This window comes from Physcomitrium patens, chromosome 3 (assembly GCF_059467195.1).
Source record: "Physcomitrium patens ecotype Gransden chromosome 3, ASM5946719v1, whole genome shotgun sequence".
Lineage (NCBI taxonomy): Eukaryota > Viridiplantae > Streptophyta > Bryopsida > Funariales > Funariaceae > Physcomitrium > Physcomitrium patens.
Genome location: NC_143412.1, coordinates 16,887,512 through 16,899,408, shown reverse-complemented (window position 1 = coordinate 16,899,408; position 11,897 = coordinate 16,887,512). Strand labels below are relative to the sequence as shown.

General features: G+C 30.4%; 1 long non-coding RNA gene across 1 annotated transcript; it reads right to left on the bottom strand.

Moving 5' to 3' along the window:
• Nucleotides 1-5,119: 5,119 nt before the first annotated feature.
• Nucleotides 5,120-7,983, bottom strand: LOC149989535 (uncharacterized). Its single transcript, XR_016502194.1, has 3 exons — nt 7,735-7,983; nt 6,704-7,576; nt 5,120-6,553 (listed from the first exon to the last, which is right to left on the bottom strand). It is a non-coding gene; the product is annotated as an uncharacterized LOC149989535 (long non-coding RNA).
• Between the last annotated feature and the right edge of the window lie 3,914 nt (nt 7,984-11,897).

The following is an 11,897-nucleotide window of genomic DNA, read 5'->3' as shown; positions in this document are numbered from 1 at the left end:
TTTCTATAAAGAATGCCTTGAAAGAATCAACATAATATATAATTGGTGTAGAAATAAATGATACCTTCAAGGCTTCAAAAGATATTTTAGTTTCATTGCTCCACTTAAATTTGTCTTTGTATATCAATTATGTAAGAAGAGTTACAACTTAAGAAATTTTTTTAATGAAGATTATGTAATAATTGACAAATATCAAAAAATAATACACATCTCTAATTATTTTTAGGATCTTTCAATCTATTATAATTTAAACCTTCTTAGGATCTATTATAAAACCATTGTTTGAAATGATGTATCTTAAGAAGTCAACTTGAGTAGTGTGAAATACATACTTTTTCATCTTAGTATATAATCCTACATCTCTTAGTTTTTGTAATACATAACAAATATAAACTTTATATTCTTTTATATTCTTTGAATGGATTAAGATGTCATTTAAATAAAAAAATAAAAAAATAAATTAAAAACTCATCAAAGATATTATTTATTAGATATTAAAAAACAACTAATGTATTTATAGGTCCAAAAATCATGACATTATATTTGAAATGCCCAAACCTAGTTCAAAACGTAATTTTTTATTCATCTCTTTTTTTTCAGCATACCATATTATATGTTCCTTATAGATCTATCTTTGTATAGATCTTTGCTTCATTTAATTGATTAAAAAGTCTTAAAATTAAAGATAGAGGATACTTATTCTTAATGGTGATCTTATTGAGTCTTTAATAGTCTACAAACATCTACAAAGATCCATCTATTTTTTTCACAAATAAGATAGGAGTCCTAGCTAGAAATTTAGAATGGTGTATAAAGTTCTTAGCCAAAATATCATCAATATATTCCTTGAGTGGAGCCAACTTAATCTGTGATAGGCTATAGATTGGTCTAAATGGTGGTTGAGGTCTTTCTTGAAGATCAATGGAACAATTATAAGGACAATGCCGTGGAAGAATATCTACATTTTATCCTTCAAAAACATCTTAAGGATCTTGATATTAGCTTAGAATCCTACTTGAAATTTTTTTTTCTATCAACAACAGGTATGGCATATGTAGCAAAAGTTGACCCTTCAATTGTAGTAAGCATGAAAATTTTCACACCTTCCAATATTAGCTTGAATTTGATTATGAGATTAATCTACTTGCTCCTTTTAACTACACAAATTTTTGGCATAGACTCTAAAAAAAATTTATATGTATAAAAATAGTAATTCTATTATTTACATAAAAAATATGTGAGATTTTTATTCTTAGAATATTAACAAGTTTAGAAAGATTTATAATAGTTACAAATCTATCCTCACTTTTATTGAAATTAGCATCCATAATCTTTTCTTTCATAAAAAATTCAAAAAAATTCAAAAAGTTAAATTAGAAAAAATAATCTACAATCTCTCATATCAAATGAAAGTATCTACAAAGAAAAAATAATCTACTCTATTTAAGAAAAAAATAGTTTTAAAAAACTAAATTATTAATTTAAAAGGTAGATAGTTTTCAACCTTCAAAATAAGATAATAAAAGTAGAATAATTCATTCATTTCTATATATATATATATATATATATATATATAAATTAATATTTTTATAAAATTATCTATGATATGAATCTTGAAGAAAAAAATCCTCAATACACTCTTATGTCACTTGAAAAGATTAAAAAATCACTCAAAGATAGTAATATATTGAATTAGAATTGCTATTGCCAAAGAAGTCTAAAAAGTCTAAAAAAAAAACTAAGGATTAGAGATGCATTAACAAAAATGAAGAAGTCTTCACTCTTGCATTTATATATATTCTCTAACTATGAGCTATATGGCAATATTCTTTAAGATTTCTAACATGTGTTGACTTTATCAGATACATATCTTAACTTGCAAAGCAAATTATCTATATGTACACCATATAATTAGCTTGTTTTAGAAGAAACTAACATATGTGATACATGGCTAATTTTTTGACCAAGTTTCTAATCTACAAATTAATTATAAATATTTATAAAATCAAAGCAGTATCTATGAAGCTTCTAAGAAGCTTTTTTAGAAGACATAATAAAATTAATATATTTTTACCTACATCTACTTAATCATATAGATAATCATTGTATTAAATATGTCTACTATGACACCTTAATTATTTTATATCGATATATGTTCTAAATTATTACTAAGTTCATTAAAGCATGTCTTTTTTATGATAACTTATTAACCAAGAAAATAATAATTTTTATTAAAAGTCTTATTTAGATGTTTTATCTTATACTAAAAGAAAGAGATGCAACTTTCAATTAATATAATAAAAATAAAAAATAATAAAAAATAAAATTGAAGCTATAGAAATTTCATATTTGAACTTCAAAATAAAACATTGATTATCAATTTAAATTTTTTAAAGAAAATTCAATAAAATATGTTTCTAAATCTTCTTATTTATAATATAAAAAATAATCCTTCTAAAACTTGTCACAATTTTGAGTTTGAATTCAAGAACAAAATACTTTATTATGAAGGATACTTATATGTTCCAAAAAATGAAGCATAATTTCTTACTTTTTAAGCTTGTTATAATTTCTTTAGTATATGACATTTTTGATATAACAAGACTTTAAAATTAATTTCAAGAAATTTTTTGTAGCATAAAATATGGAAGGAAATTAAAATCTTTATATAATTGTAAAATATTTATTTAAGATTAAAAACTCATTATCATTAGTTTTGTGGACTTTTTTAACTATTATCTATAGTAGAAAAATTATAGTCTTTTATTTCAATACATTTTATCATAGATTTTTAAACTTTAACTTCATATAACTTTATATTTATAATAATAAATTATTTTACCTAGATGGCATATTTTGTACTATATATAAAATCTATCACATGCAAAGAAAGAGCTAAAATTTTTTATATTAATATTTATAGATATCATAGATTATCATAGAATCATTCATCAAATAAAATAATTCAATTTGTATTTAGGTTTTGAAAAAACTTTTTTAAAATATTAAAGCTAGATATAAAATTTTCTTTGATTTTTTTCTTTAAATTTATAAACAAAAAAATAAGTAAATCAAGTTTTGAAATAATATTTTAGATGTAACATTAAATGCCATCAACATAATTAGAATTTATTTTTGCTATTATAAACTTTTTTTTATATAATAACATGGTACATTCTCCTATTAAATAAACTATGATAAGTTGGATTATTGTAGATTTTGATCATTTTTTTATTTATAAGAAAATCAATTCAATTATTTATTAATTATATCTATAAAATTTTATAAAGATCTATCATTTATTCTATGTATCTCTTTTTGAGCCATATAAGATAATTGATATATTAAAAAGAAGAAAAATGCCACTTTTTCTTATAGAAGTAGACAATAATCAAAAAATTAATGTTAAAGAAGTCTTAGACTCAAGGCAACACCAAAATAGGTTACAATATCTTATACATTGGTACAAATATGATTTTAATAAATTTACACATGACCTAAGCAAGAATCTTATAAATGCGGTAAAAAATGGATGTTTTTCATTGAAAATATCCATTCAAATCAAGAAAAATAGTCAAGCAATTTTTTTTCTAAAAGAAGCAAGGTCCAAAAAAATTTCATTCTATCAAAACAAAATATGATTTTTGCATTTTGTGACACTAAAAAGATAAAAAATCAAAAATTAATATATTTAATTTATGAATTATTATTTCTTAGATTATGAAATAATGCATTGACATTGTTATAGCCTTCAAAATAACATAATAGAAATAAAGGCCTTCAAAAAAGATTCAGTCTTCTTTAAATAAATAGTGTGATATAACATATTTAATATCACAACCTTGGAAGAAAATTTTGATGTTTGCTAATACTATTAGAAGTAGAAACTATTGCTGATAATATTTCAAAAGCTTTATTTTAAAAAAATTACAAAGTTTTCAAGAATAATCAAATATCAAGGTGGTCTTCATGTTGTGATATAAAACACCATCAATAGTTCAGAGGATCTCCCAACTTATTGAGAAGAGATCAAAAATCAAAATACATAATAAATACAATTTATTATATTTTCAATTTTTTTAATATATAATTATTGCTCTTTATAGAATTAATCTCTAGAAATGATAATATTTTATACTTACATAATTACCTATATAAGCAATATTAGATAGAATATAAATATATATATATATATATATAATAATAATTTATAGAAAAATTTCTTAAAAACTTTATAGATACAAATTTGACTTTAAATGTATTTTTAGTTGATTGATAGGTTGAAAATTGTCACGAAGATATATCTATTATAATTATTACCTAAGTAATATGAATAGGTAGAATTAGATAAAAATAAATTTATTTCATAATACCTTCTAGAGAAGCTTCTTAGAAGCTTTATAGATGTTATTTTGGTTTTACATATGTTTATAATTGATTAATGAGTTAGAAATTTAGTCAACAAGTGTCACGGACATATACATGTAAGCCAATAATTATCTATATAAATAAGTAGAAGTAAGTAGAAGTATGTAAAAATAAGTTAATTCTATAATATCTTCTGTAAAAGCTTCCTAAAAGCTTCATAGACATTGCTTCGACCTTATAGGTATTTATAATTGACTTTTTTGGTTAGAAAAGTGGTCAACAAATTGGATATGTGCTACACATGTTGTTAGTTTAAAGATCAATCTAACTATGTAGCCCACACGTAGAAAAACTTACCTTGTAAGTCAAGGCATGTATCCTACAAAGTCAACACATATTAGAGGTCCTATAGAACATCGCCACATAGCTCCTATTTAGACAGTATATATAGAGACAAGAGTGAAGCCCTCTTCATTCTTGTCAACTTCTTTCTTATTCTAGTCTAATTTCAAGAGTCTCAAGTTTTCTTGTCTTTTCACAATAAGCCATTCCAGTTTTTTTTTAATATACATTTTATTATTATTATTATTATTACTCTTTCTTTGATATAGATTTCATTGATTTATGCATTATCTTTTAGTTCATGTCCTTGAGAACAAGCTATCCATGTCCTACATGTATTAATAGCTTGCAGAATAACCTAACTATGTGGCATCCATATAAGAAATTTATCTTACAAGGCAAAATACTTATCATGCAAAGTCAACATGTTTTTGGAAGTTCAATAGAACGTCACCACATAGATCCTATGTAGATAGTATATATATAGGTAAGAGTGAAGCCTTCTTTATTCTTGTTAATTTCTTTCTTGTTTCTAGTATAGATTCAAGAATCTCTAGTTTCTTTATCTTTTGGCAATAGCCATTTCAATTTCCTTTCAATATACATTCTTCTTTATTTCTATTTTGTCACTTTTCTTTTGACACAAATTTCCTAGGTTTATACATCTTCTTTCAGTTCATATCCTTGACAAAAACTTGACTAATAAGTTAGTTATGTATTGCACTTCTTGGTAATTTTTAGTATAAGGTGGCCATGTGGCATATATATAGGAAGCTTGTCTTCTAAGTTAAACATGTGTCTTACAAGTTGGATACATATTAGAAGTCCTATAAAACATTGTCATATAGCTCTTAATTAAATAGTATATATAGAAAGAAGAGTGAAGCCTTCTTTATTCTTTTCAACACCTTTCTTATTTTTAATTTTGTTTCAAGAGTCTCTTCTTGTCTTTGACAATAGTCATTATAATTTTTAATACTATACTACTTTTCAATGAATATCCACTTTTTTGAGTGCATATCTATTCTTTGAAAGACACAAGAGTGTATTGAAGTTTTTATTATTTATAATTGATGTCCTTGAGATATTTATATGTTTTATTTTATCTAACAAAAGAAATAGTTATAAATGTATTAATCAAGATTTTATGCAAGTTCAGACATTTTAGTATTTAAATAAAATGAATATTAAATTAATTTAGTTTTTAATCTATAGAGGTTAAAGGGAGGCACTAATTAGTAATCTAGATGAGTAATGAAGAGATGCTACTCTTAAAGGTATTGATGGGTGCAAGCATCACATACACATACAAATCTTGTACCTTTCATAACATACATCATGAATATATCTTATCAAAAAGACGTCCTTTGGTTTGAGTACCAAGCTCTATTGATGTATTAGAATGAATCCATCTGACATAGTGAGTAATTTAGTTCGAGCTAAAGCAGTTCAAATAGGCAGTGTGTTGTTTTCGACACGACAAGGGCTCGGAGTGTTTTCTATCTTCTGAAGAAAGATTCGAGCATCGGCATTGTCACACTTGGATGGTCACTGCAAATCGTCACCATAGAAAATGAAATGAATGAATGAATTGGAGAAATAATTCTGGTCGACGATAACGATTCTCACTATGATGTCCCACATCGATCGTCGAAATACTCGTGACACTTCTCTCAAGTTTGACAGAGGGATCTGCATGTTGCGACAATTTAATCTTTACATTCCTCGTGCAATCGGGAATCACATGCGTTATGAAAGTTGCCACCTGAGGCATTCAAGAGCTCTGAACAGTCTTGCACCAACCGGTATGTCTTTATAGGAGGTCGTAGGTTTGCCCATTATCCTACAAACCATCATGGCAATGAAGAAAATTCATCAGTGGTCTCTAGTTATGAACTTTACAGGCGCCAATCAATTCTTTGGATCACTAGTACAAGCATCAGAATGACCAATGCCGAGCATGAAGAGATGGACGAATTATTACTCACGGGACCTTTCACATAATATCGTGACATCACTTGGTTGACTGCTCCATCCATGAAAGGAAATGAGCAGACCAACGGTTTGGCTTTGTGGATTCAGCGGTGGGTTTCGGCTCTGCGATTAAGTTCTAATGTTCAAGGCCTGTGTGCTTTTTTCTGAGAATCTTGCTTACCTGCACGCTGAATAGTAGAGAGGAAGAGGAGAATAATACGATGTTCCAGTAACGTGCCCAGGCTGTGTGTAGTAGACTATGAGAAAGAAGACCAACTGGTGCGTTAAAGAATCCACTTTGTACAGGCAAATTCGTGGGTCTTCAGTTGCAAATAGCCATCCAGTTTTTAAAGTTGACCACCATGAGCTCGTCGGCAACGTGGCGCACGCTATCCTCAACTTAAACCCGATGTCTCCGGTGACCGCACTAGCACTTGTCACCTTCCATGGATCTGTCGTCGCGTGGTTGCTGCAAAGCTGTGCCAGTGGTGGATCAAACCCCCATAAATGGTCCCAACACTGCTCTGGTCGTCTGTTGCGCCATTGGAATTGCTCACCATCAGGCGGTCAACGAAACGTGAGGCCTTATTGGATGCATGTTCGGGAATAAAGCTGCTGGCAAAGGCTGTCAGTGCGCACTGATATTCATAAAATTCCACTGTTATTTGGTGTCCTTTTCCCACCTTGCTCAGGTTTTTACTGTATAAATCTCTCTCTCTCTCTCTCTCTCTCTCTCTCTCCATGAGCCTCACATGTGAACACTTTCGTATTTTTCTCGTCAAACGAGATTCAATGGGAGCTGCAGCTTTGACTTCAAGAAAAAGCACAGGACACACTTCTGACCCAGGGCTTTGTTGTCACTGATGTTTACAAGAACAGAATGTGCCCCATCCTGGAAACACACACTCACTCACAGACACACAAAAAGCTTTGGTCAGCATGTGGAGAATGAAAACCATCCACAGAGGCATGAGAATCTTAACACCCACAAGCTCACACAAACTTAACAAAACAATAACAACATCAACTGGAACAAAGTAGTACCCTGACCTGACCATCTCTGACCATGTGAAAATGGTTTTGAACTGGAAGGGGGTTGCTTCATTGACTTTCTCCAATGGAGTGATATAAGCTTGACAAGGACAGCAACATCTGGAGAAGTGGCTCTGCTGCACACTCTGCTAGGCTTACATACTGTGATCCATGGGCCATGAGATTTAGGTGCACAAATCCCTCATTTTGTGTCCAAGGTTCACATGCCTCTTGAGTCACAGTTTTGGTACCCCAAAGGAGGCACCCCCATGGGATTCATACCCCCTTGACTAAGTCAAAACCCCAGCTCCAATCACAAACCATGCTTTACTCAACATCAATGGGAAACTGCTAGTGAGTGCTTTGTGATTGTCACCCATCTGATGTACACTCCTATTAATTTAAATCTAGTTTCCAAGTTTGATAAGGGTTTCTTTTAACCCTAAACTTCTGCAAAGGGCATGTTTGTAAGGACTTCCCCATCTTGCTGCTGTGCTTGTGTGGGTGTAGGACATATGGTTGAAGTGTCCAGCTTTGTGGTTCTCCAAAAGTACAGAGTTGCAAGCTGTCATACAAGTCTCACAGTGCATCATTTAGATTGAGAACCCTCTGAAACTCTAGCCTTCTACTTTTTAACTAATAGGCTTGAAGTCTTTGTATGGATGTTCAGAGATACTCATGGGTCATGACAATGGTGCCCCCACCCATTATGAAAAATAAAAATAAAAGATGTTTGATCAGGGCTTTCTGTTCTAAGTGCACTTGTAACTGTCCATTTGTATTGTTTATTATAATTAAAAATATTAGTAGTAGTAGTAGTAGTAGTCCTGGAAGTGGTTGAAATCATAATTGGACCCATTTCATTGAAGAATTACAAAATGAGAACTCCATCACTAGTACCAGGGTGATCAATACCAATAGATTGAAAAATAGAAAACAAAAGCATTCACATGTGTATGTGTTTGAAAATAAATGTATTTGTTTATTTAGACTAAAATATTAATGTCACCGTTTTAGAATTCAAAAAGACAAGATCATGGCACATTAGCCACAAGAGTTCCAGACCTCCAAATGAAGGAACAGGAGAACCTGAAGTTGGGGGATGGGGGCATGCTGACCTAGTAATATTCTGATTGTTGTGGACTTGAATGTGTGATCCAATCTGACAAAGGAGATTGGCTTCACTTGGCTTATTTTGGCTGCTATTCCTATGTCCAAGCTGCAGTGTGATCAACTACTCCCTACCTCCTGCAAAGAGTGGGGCCCCTGGCAGCCTGGTGAGGCAGGCCCCTTCAATCAGGGCTGAGATACTTGAAAACACTTTGCCCTTCCTTATGTTTTCTCTCTATTTATCTATCTGTAAATAAAACATTCATTTGGGCCTCTACTCAAGAGGAGTCATGGCCACTTTGATAATAATAGTAACAATGATGCATAAAATCCAGACTTCCCACTCATTCATAAAGAGGAAGTTGAAGCTGGCTTCAGACAAAAAGAGCTGACATATGCATCAACGCATCACATTCACCTCTAGAATGTTTTTTCCTTCCTTCTTTTTCAGTGGTCTCCTTTATTTATTATTAATGTACTCTGTCCAAATTAGAACTCATAATAATCTGGAATCAATTGCCTTGTTTTTGTTGCACAGAAACACTCAATCACTAATTTTGAATGGACAAAAACTCTATAAAAGTAACAAAAATCAGAAATTCAGTGCATGTCAGATAGTTAGAAGGGTGTGTGTTTCATTTCTTTCCTTCCTTTACTCAAGTAACATGATACATACTTCTTCAGCAAGTATAGCTGTGGACAAGACTTGCCTGCTCTTTACATGTATCTGAAGCTTTCAGTCCAGATTACATTCTTTCCTTGCATGGTGGATGGAGAAAGTGACTGTGATAAAAATTAACTAAGATGAGATCCTTTTTAAAAAGGGCAAGTGGAAGAAGATGTATGTGAATTGTACAAGTTGAAAGAGTGCAATCATAGCAAGAAGAATAAAGGAACCTTAGGAGAAAAGATGAATTAGTTGACAATGCATGCAACTTGACAAGCAAGAATCAAATAAATAAAAAGAGAGAGCATAAGTATTGTCTCTAGTGCTGCACATGTGCAGAAACTATGTTTTTATACATTATGAATTTATTTTTATATATTCTTTTAAATTGTAAGTTGATTCAAATTTCTTAAAAAATAGTGACGATCAAAATTGGAAGTCCTTGATAAAAAAATTAAAAAAAAAAAAAAAAATCAAATCAAATCAAATCAAATTCAAATTAAACAAACGACTATCACACTTTTAGCTAATTTTTCACCAATCAATACTCAAACCTGCAAAACAATTATATTGGAAATTAAAATCTTGTGTATGCTTGCTGGGGAAGGAAAGAAGGAAGAAAAGAAAAAGAAAAGAAAAACACACACACACACACACACACACACCATTGTATCCTCAAAATACTACATATATATATATATATATATATATATGTATAGTTTTTACATGAATCTATATGCACAGCCCAGGGTGTTAAAGAAACAAGTAACTCCTTCACTGCTTAGGAATCATCCATCCATCTCTCTCACTCTCTCAATCATTCTTCCATGAATCACCACGTTACAGGTTTCTTTATTTTTACTGTTAATAAGTCAAAAGATTAATTATAATACATTTCAATTTTAAAAAAATAAAACGGGGAGGGGAGGTAAAATAGAGCTTGAAAGTGAGAGAGGGGGGGGGGGGAGTCTGCTACAGATTCTCCTGTGGGTCCGCAGGTTCAGCATCTCTTTTCTGATTTTGAATTAGTGTGCAATAGACACTGATCTAAAGAAAGCCACTGTGGGAACTCCGAGCCACACATGCAGAAGCTAGTTGCAAATGCAAAAAGAAAGCTAGAATCAGAGTAAAGGAGAGAGAAACTCTCAAGGAAAAAAAGAAATAGAAAAATTAGAAACAGCAGAAGAAGAAGAAGCGGCTCGAGTTTAATTCCATTCTGCTTTCGTCTGCAAGCAACTCAACACCAGGTTGACTTGACAGTGGCCCGCACCTTCCTCGCGCCTTCCTTCTCTTATGGCAAAAAGTCATCGCCCCCTGTCACCGCCCAGTCATCCAAGTCAGCCTGCACTGCCCGTTGTGTCTTCAGGTGCCACTTCAACCCTACCGGCTGCACTTGGTAGGTAGGTAGATAGGTAGGTACCTAGTGCGGATGATTGGCTATTGTGATGGGGGACGAAAGGGAAGAATATTAGTCGCAGTGGAGTTGCAGCAGAGTGTATTAGAATTAAGAGGAAGTCAACTGAACCTTCCTTCCTCCCTTCCTTCTTTTTTCTTCCTTCTTTTTCTTTCCTTCCAATTGTGTAATCATATTACATTGTCTTTATCGAGTTATGCTTTTTCTTAGTTTCTTTTTCTTCTTTTCTTTTTCTTTCTTCGGACTTTCAGCGCTCTTCATGCGAAAGGCATGAAATTCCTTCACCTTGTTATTCTTGTAATTTGTTATTGGTATTATTGTTAACACATGTGTATGTTTCTTAAATTTTTTATTTTTAGATTATCAAAAATTACAAATAAATAAATAAATAAATAAATAAATAACCGAAAATATTCTTATTATTTTGATTTATTACTATAAATTTTGGTGTTTCTATTATTGATGTTTTTATTTAATTATTTTGAAGTGAAATGTGAAAACAGTTTTGAGTTTGTATGATTTTACTTTATTAATTTTTGGATGCAAGCTTCATAATCCGTCTCAAAAAATTTAAATAAATGGTTCAGCAACATACCCTTGGTAATTTTTTTAAAAAATATCTCTTATTTGAATACATATTTGATTCACATCATTTTCTTATTGCCTGGGTTGCTTCTTGATGTTGTAAATACATTATTCAGTTATTTGGAATTTTAGTAATAATTGCATTAATAATATCAAGCACAATACTTTTGTTCAATGTTTTTTTGAATGTAAGGTGTGTTAAAAATACTATCAATCCATCTTAGAATAATAGTAATATTTCAAGTTAACAAAATCATCTTTTATTGTACAATTCATTTATTTTGAAACTTTACGTATCCATTTTTTTAATTAAATTTTTACATACAAGTGAGTAATTAATAAATGCAGTTAACTTTAAATGAATATATTATGTAAACACTAAAAAATTTAAAAATCCACATTTTT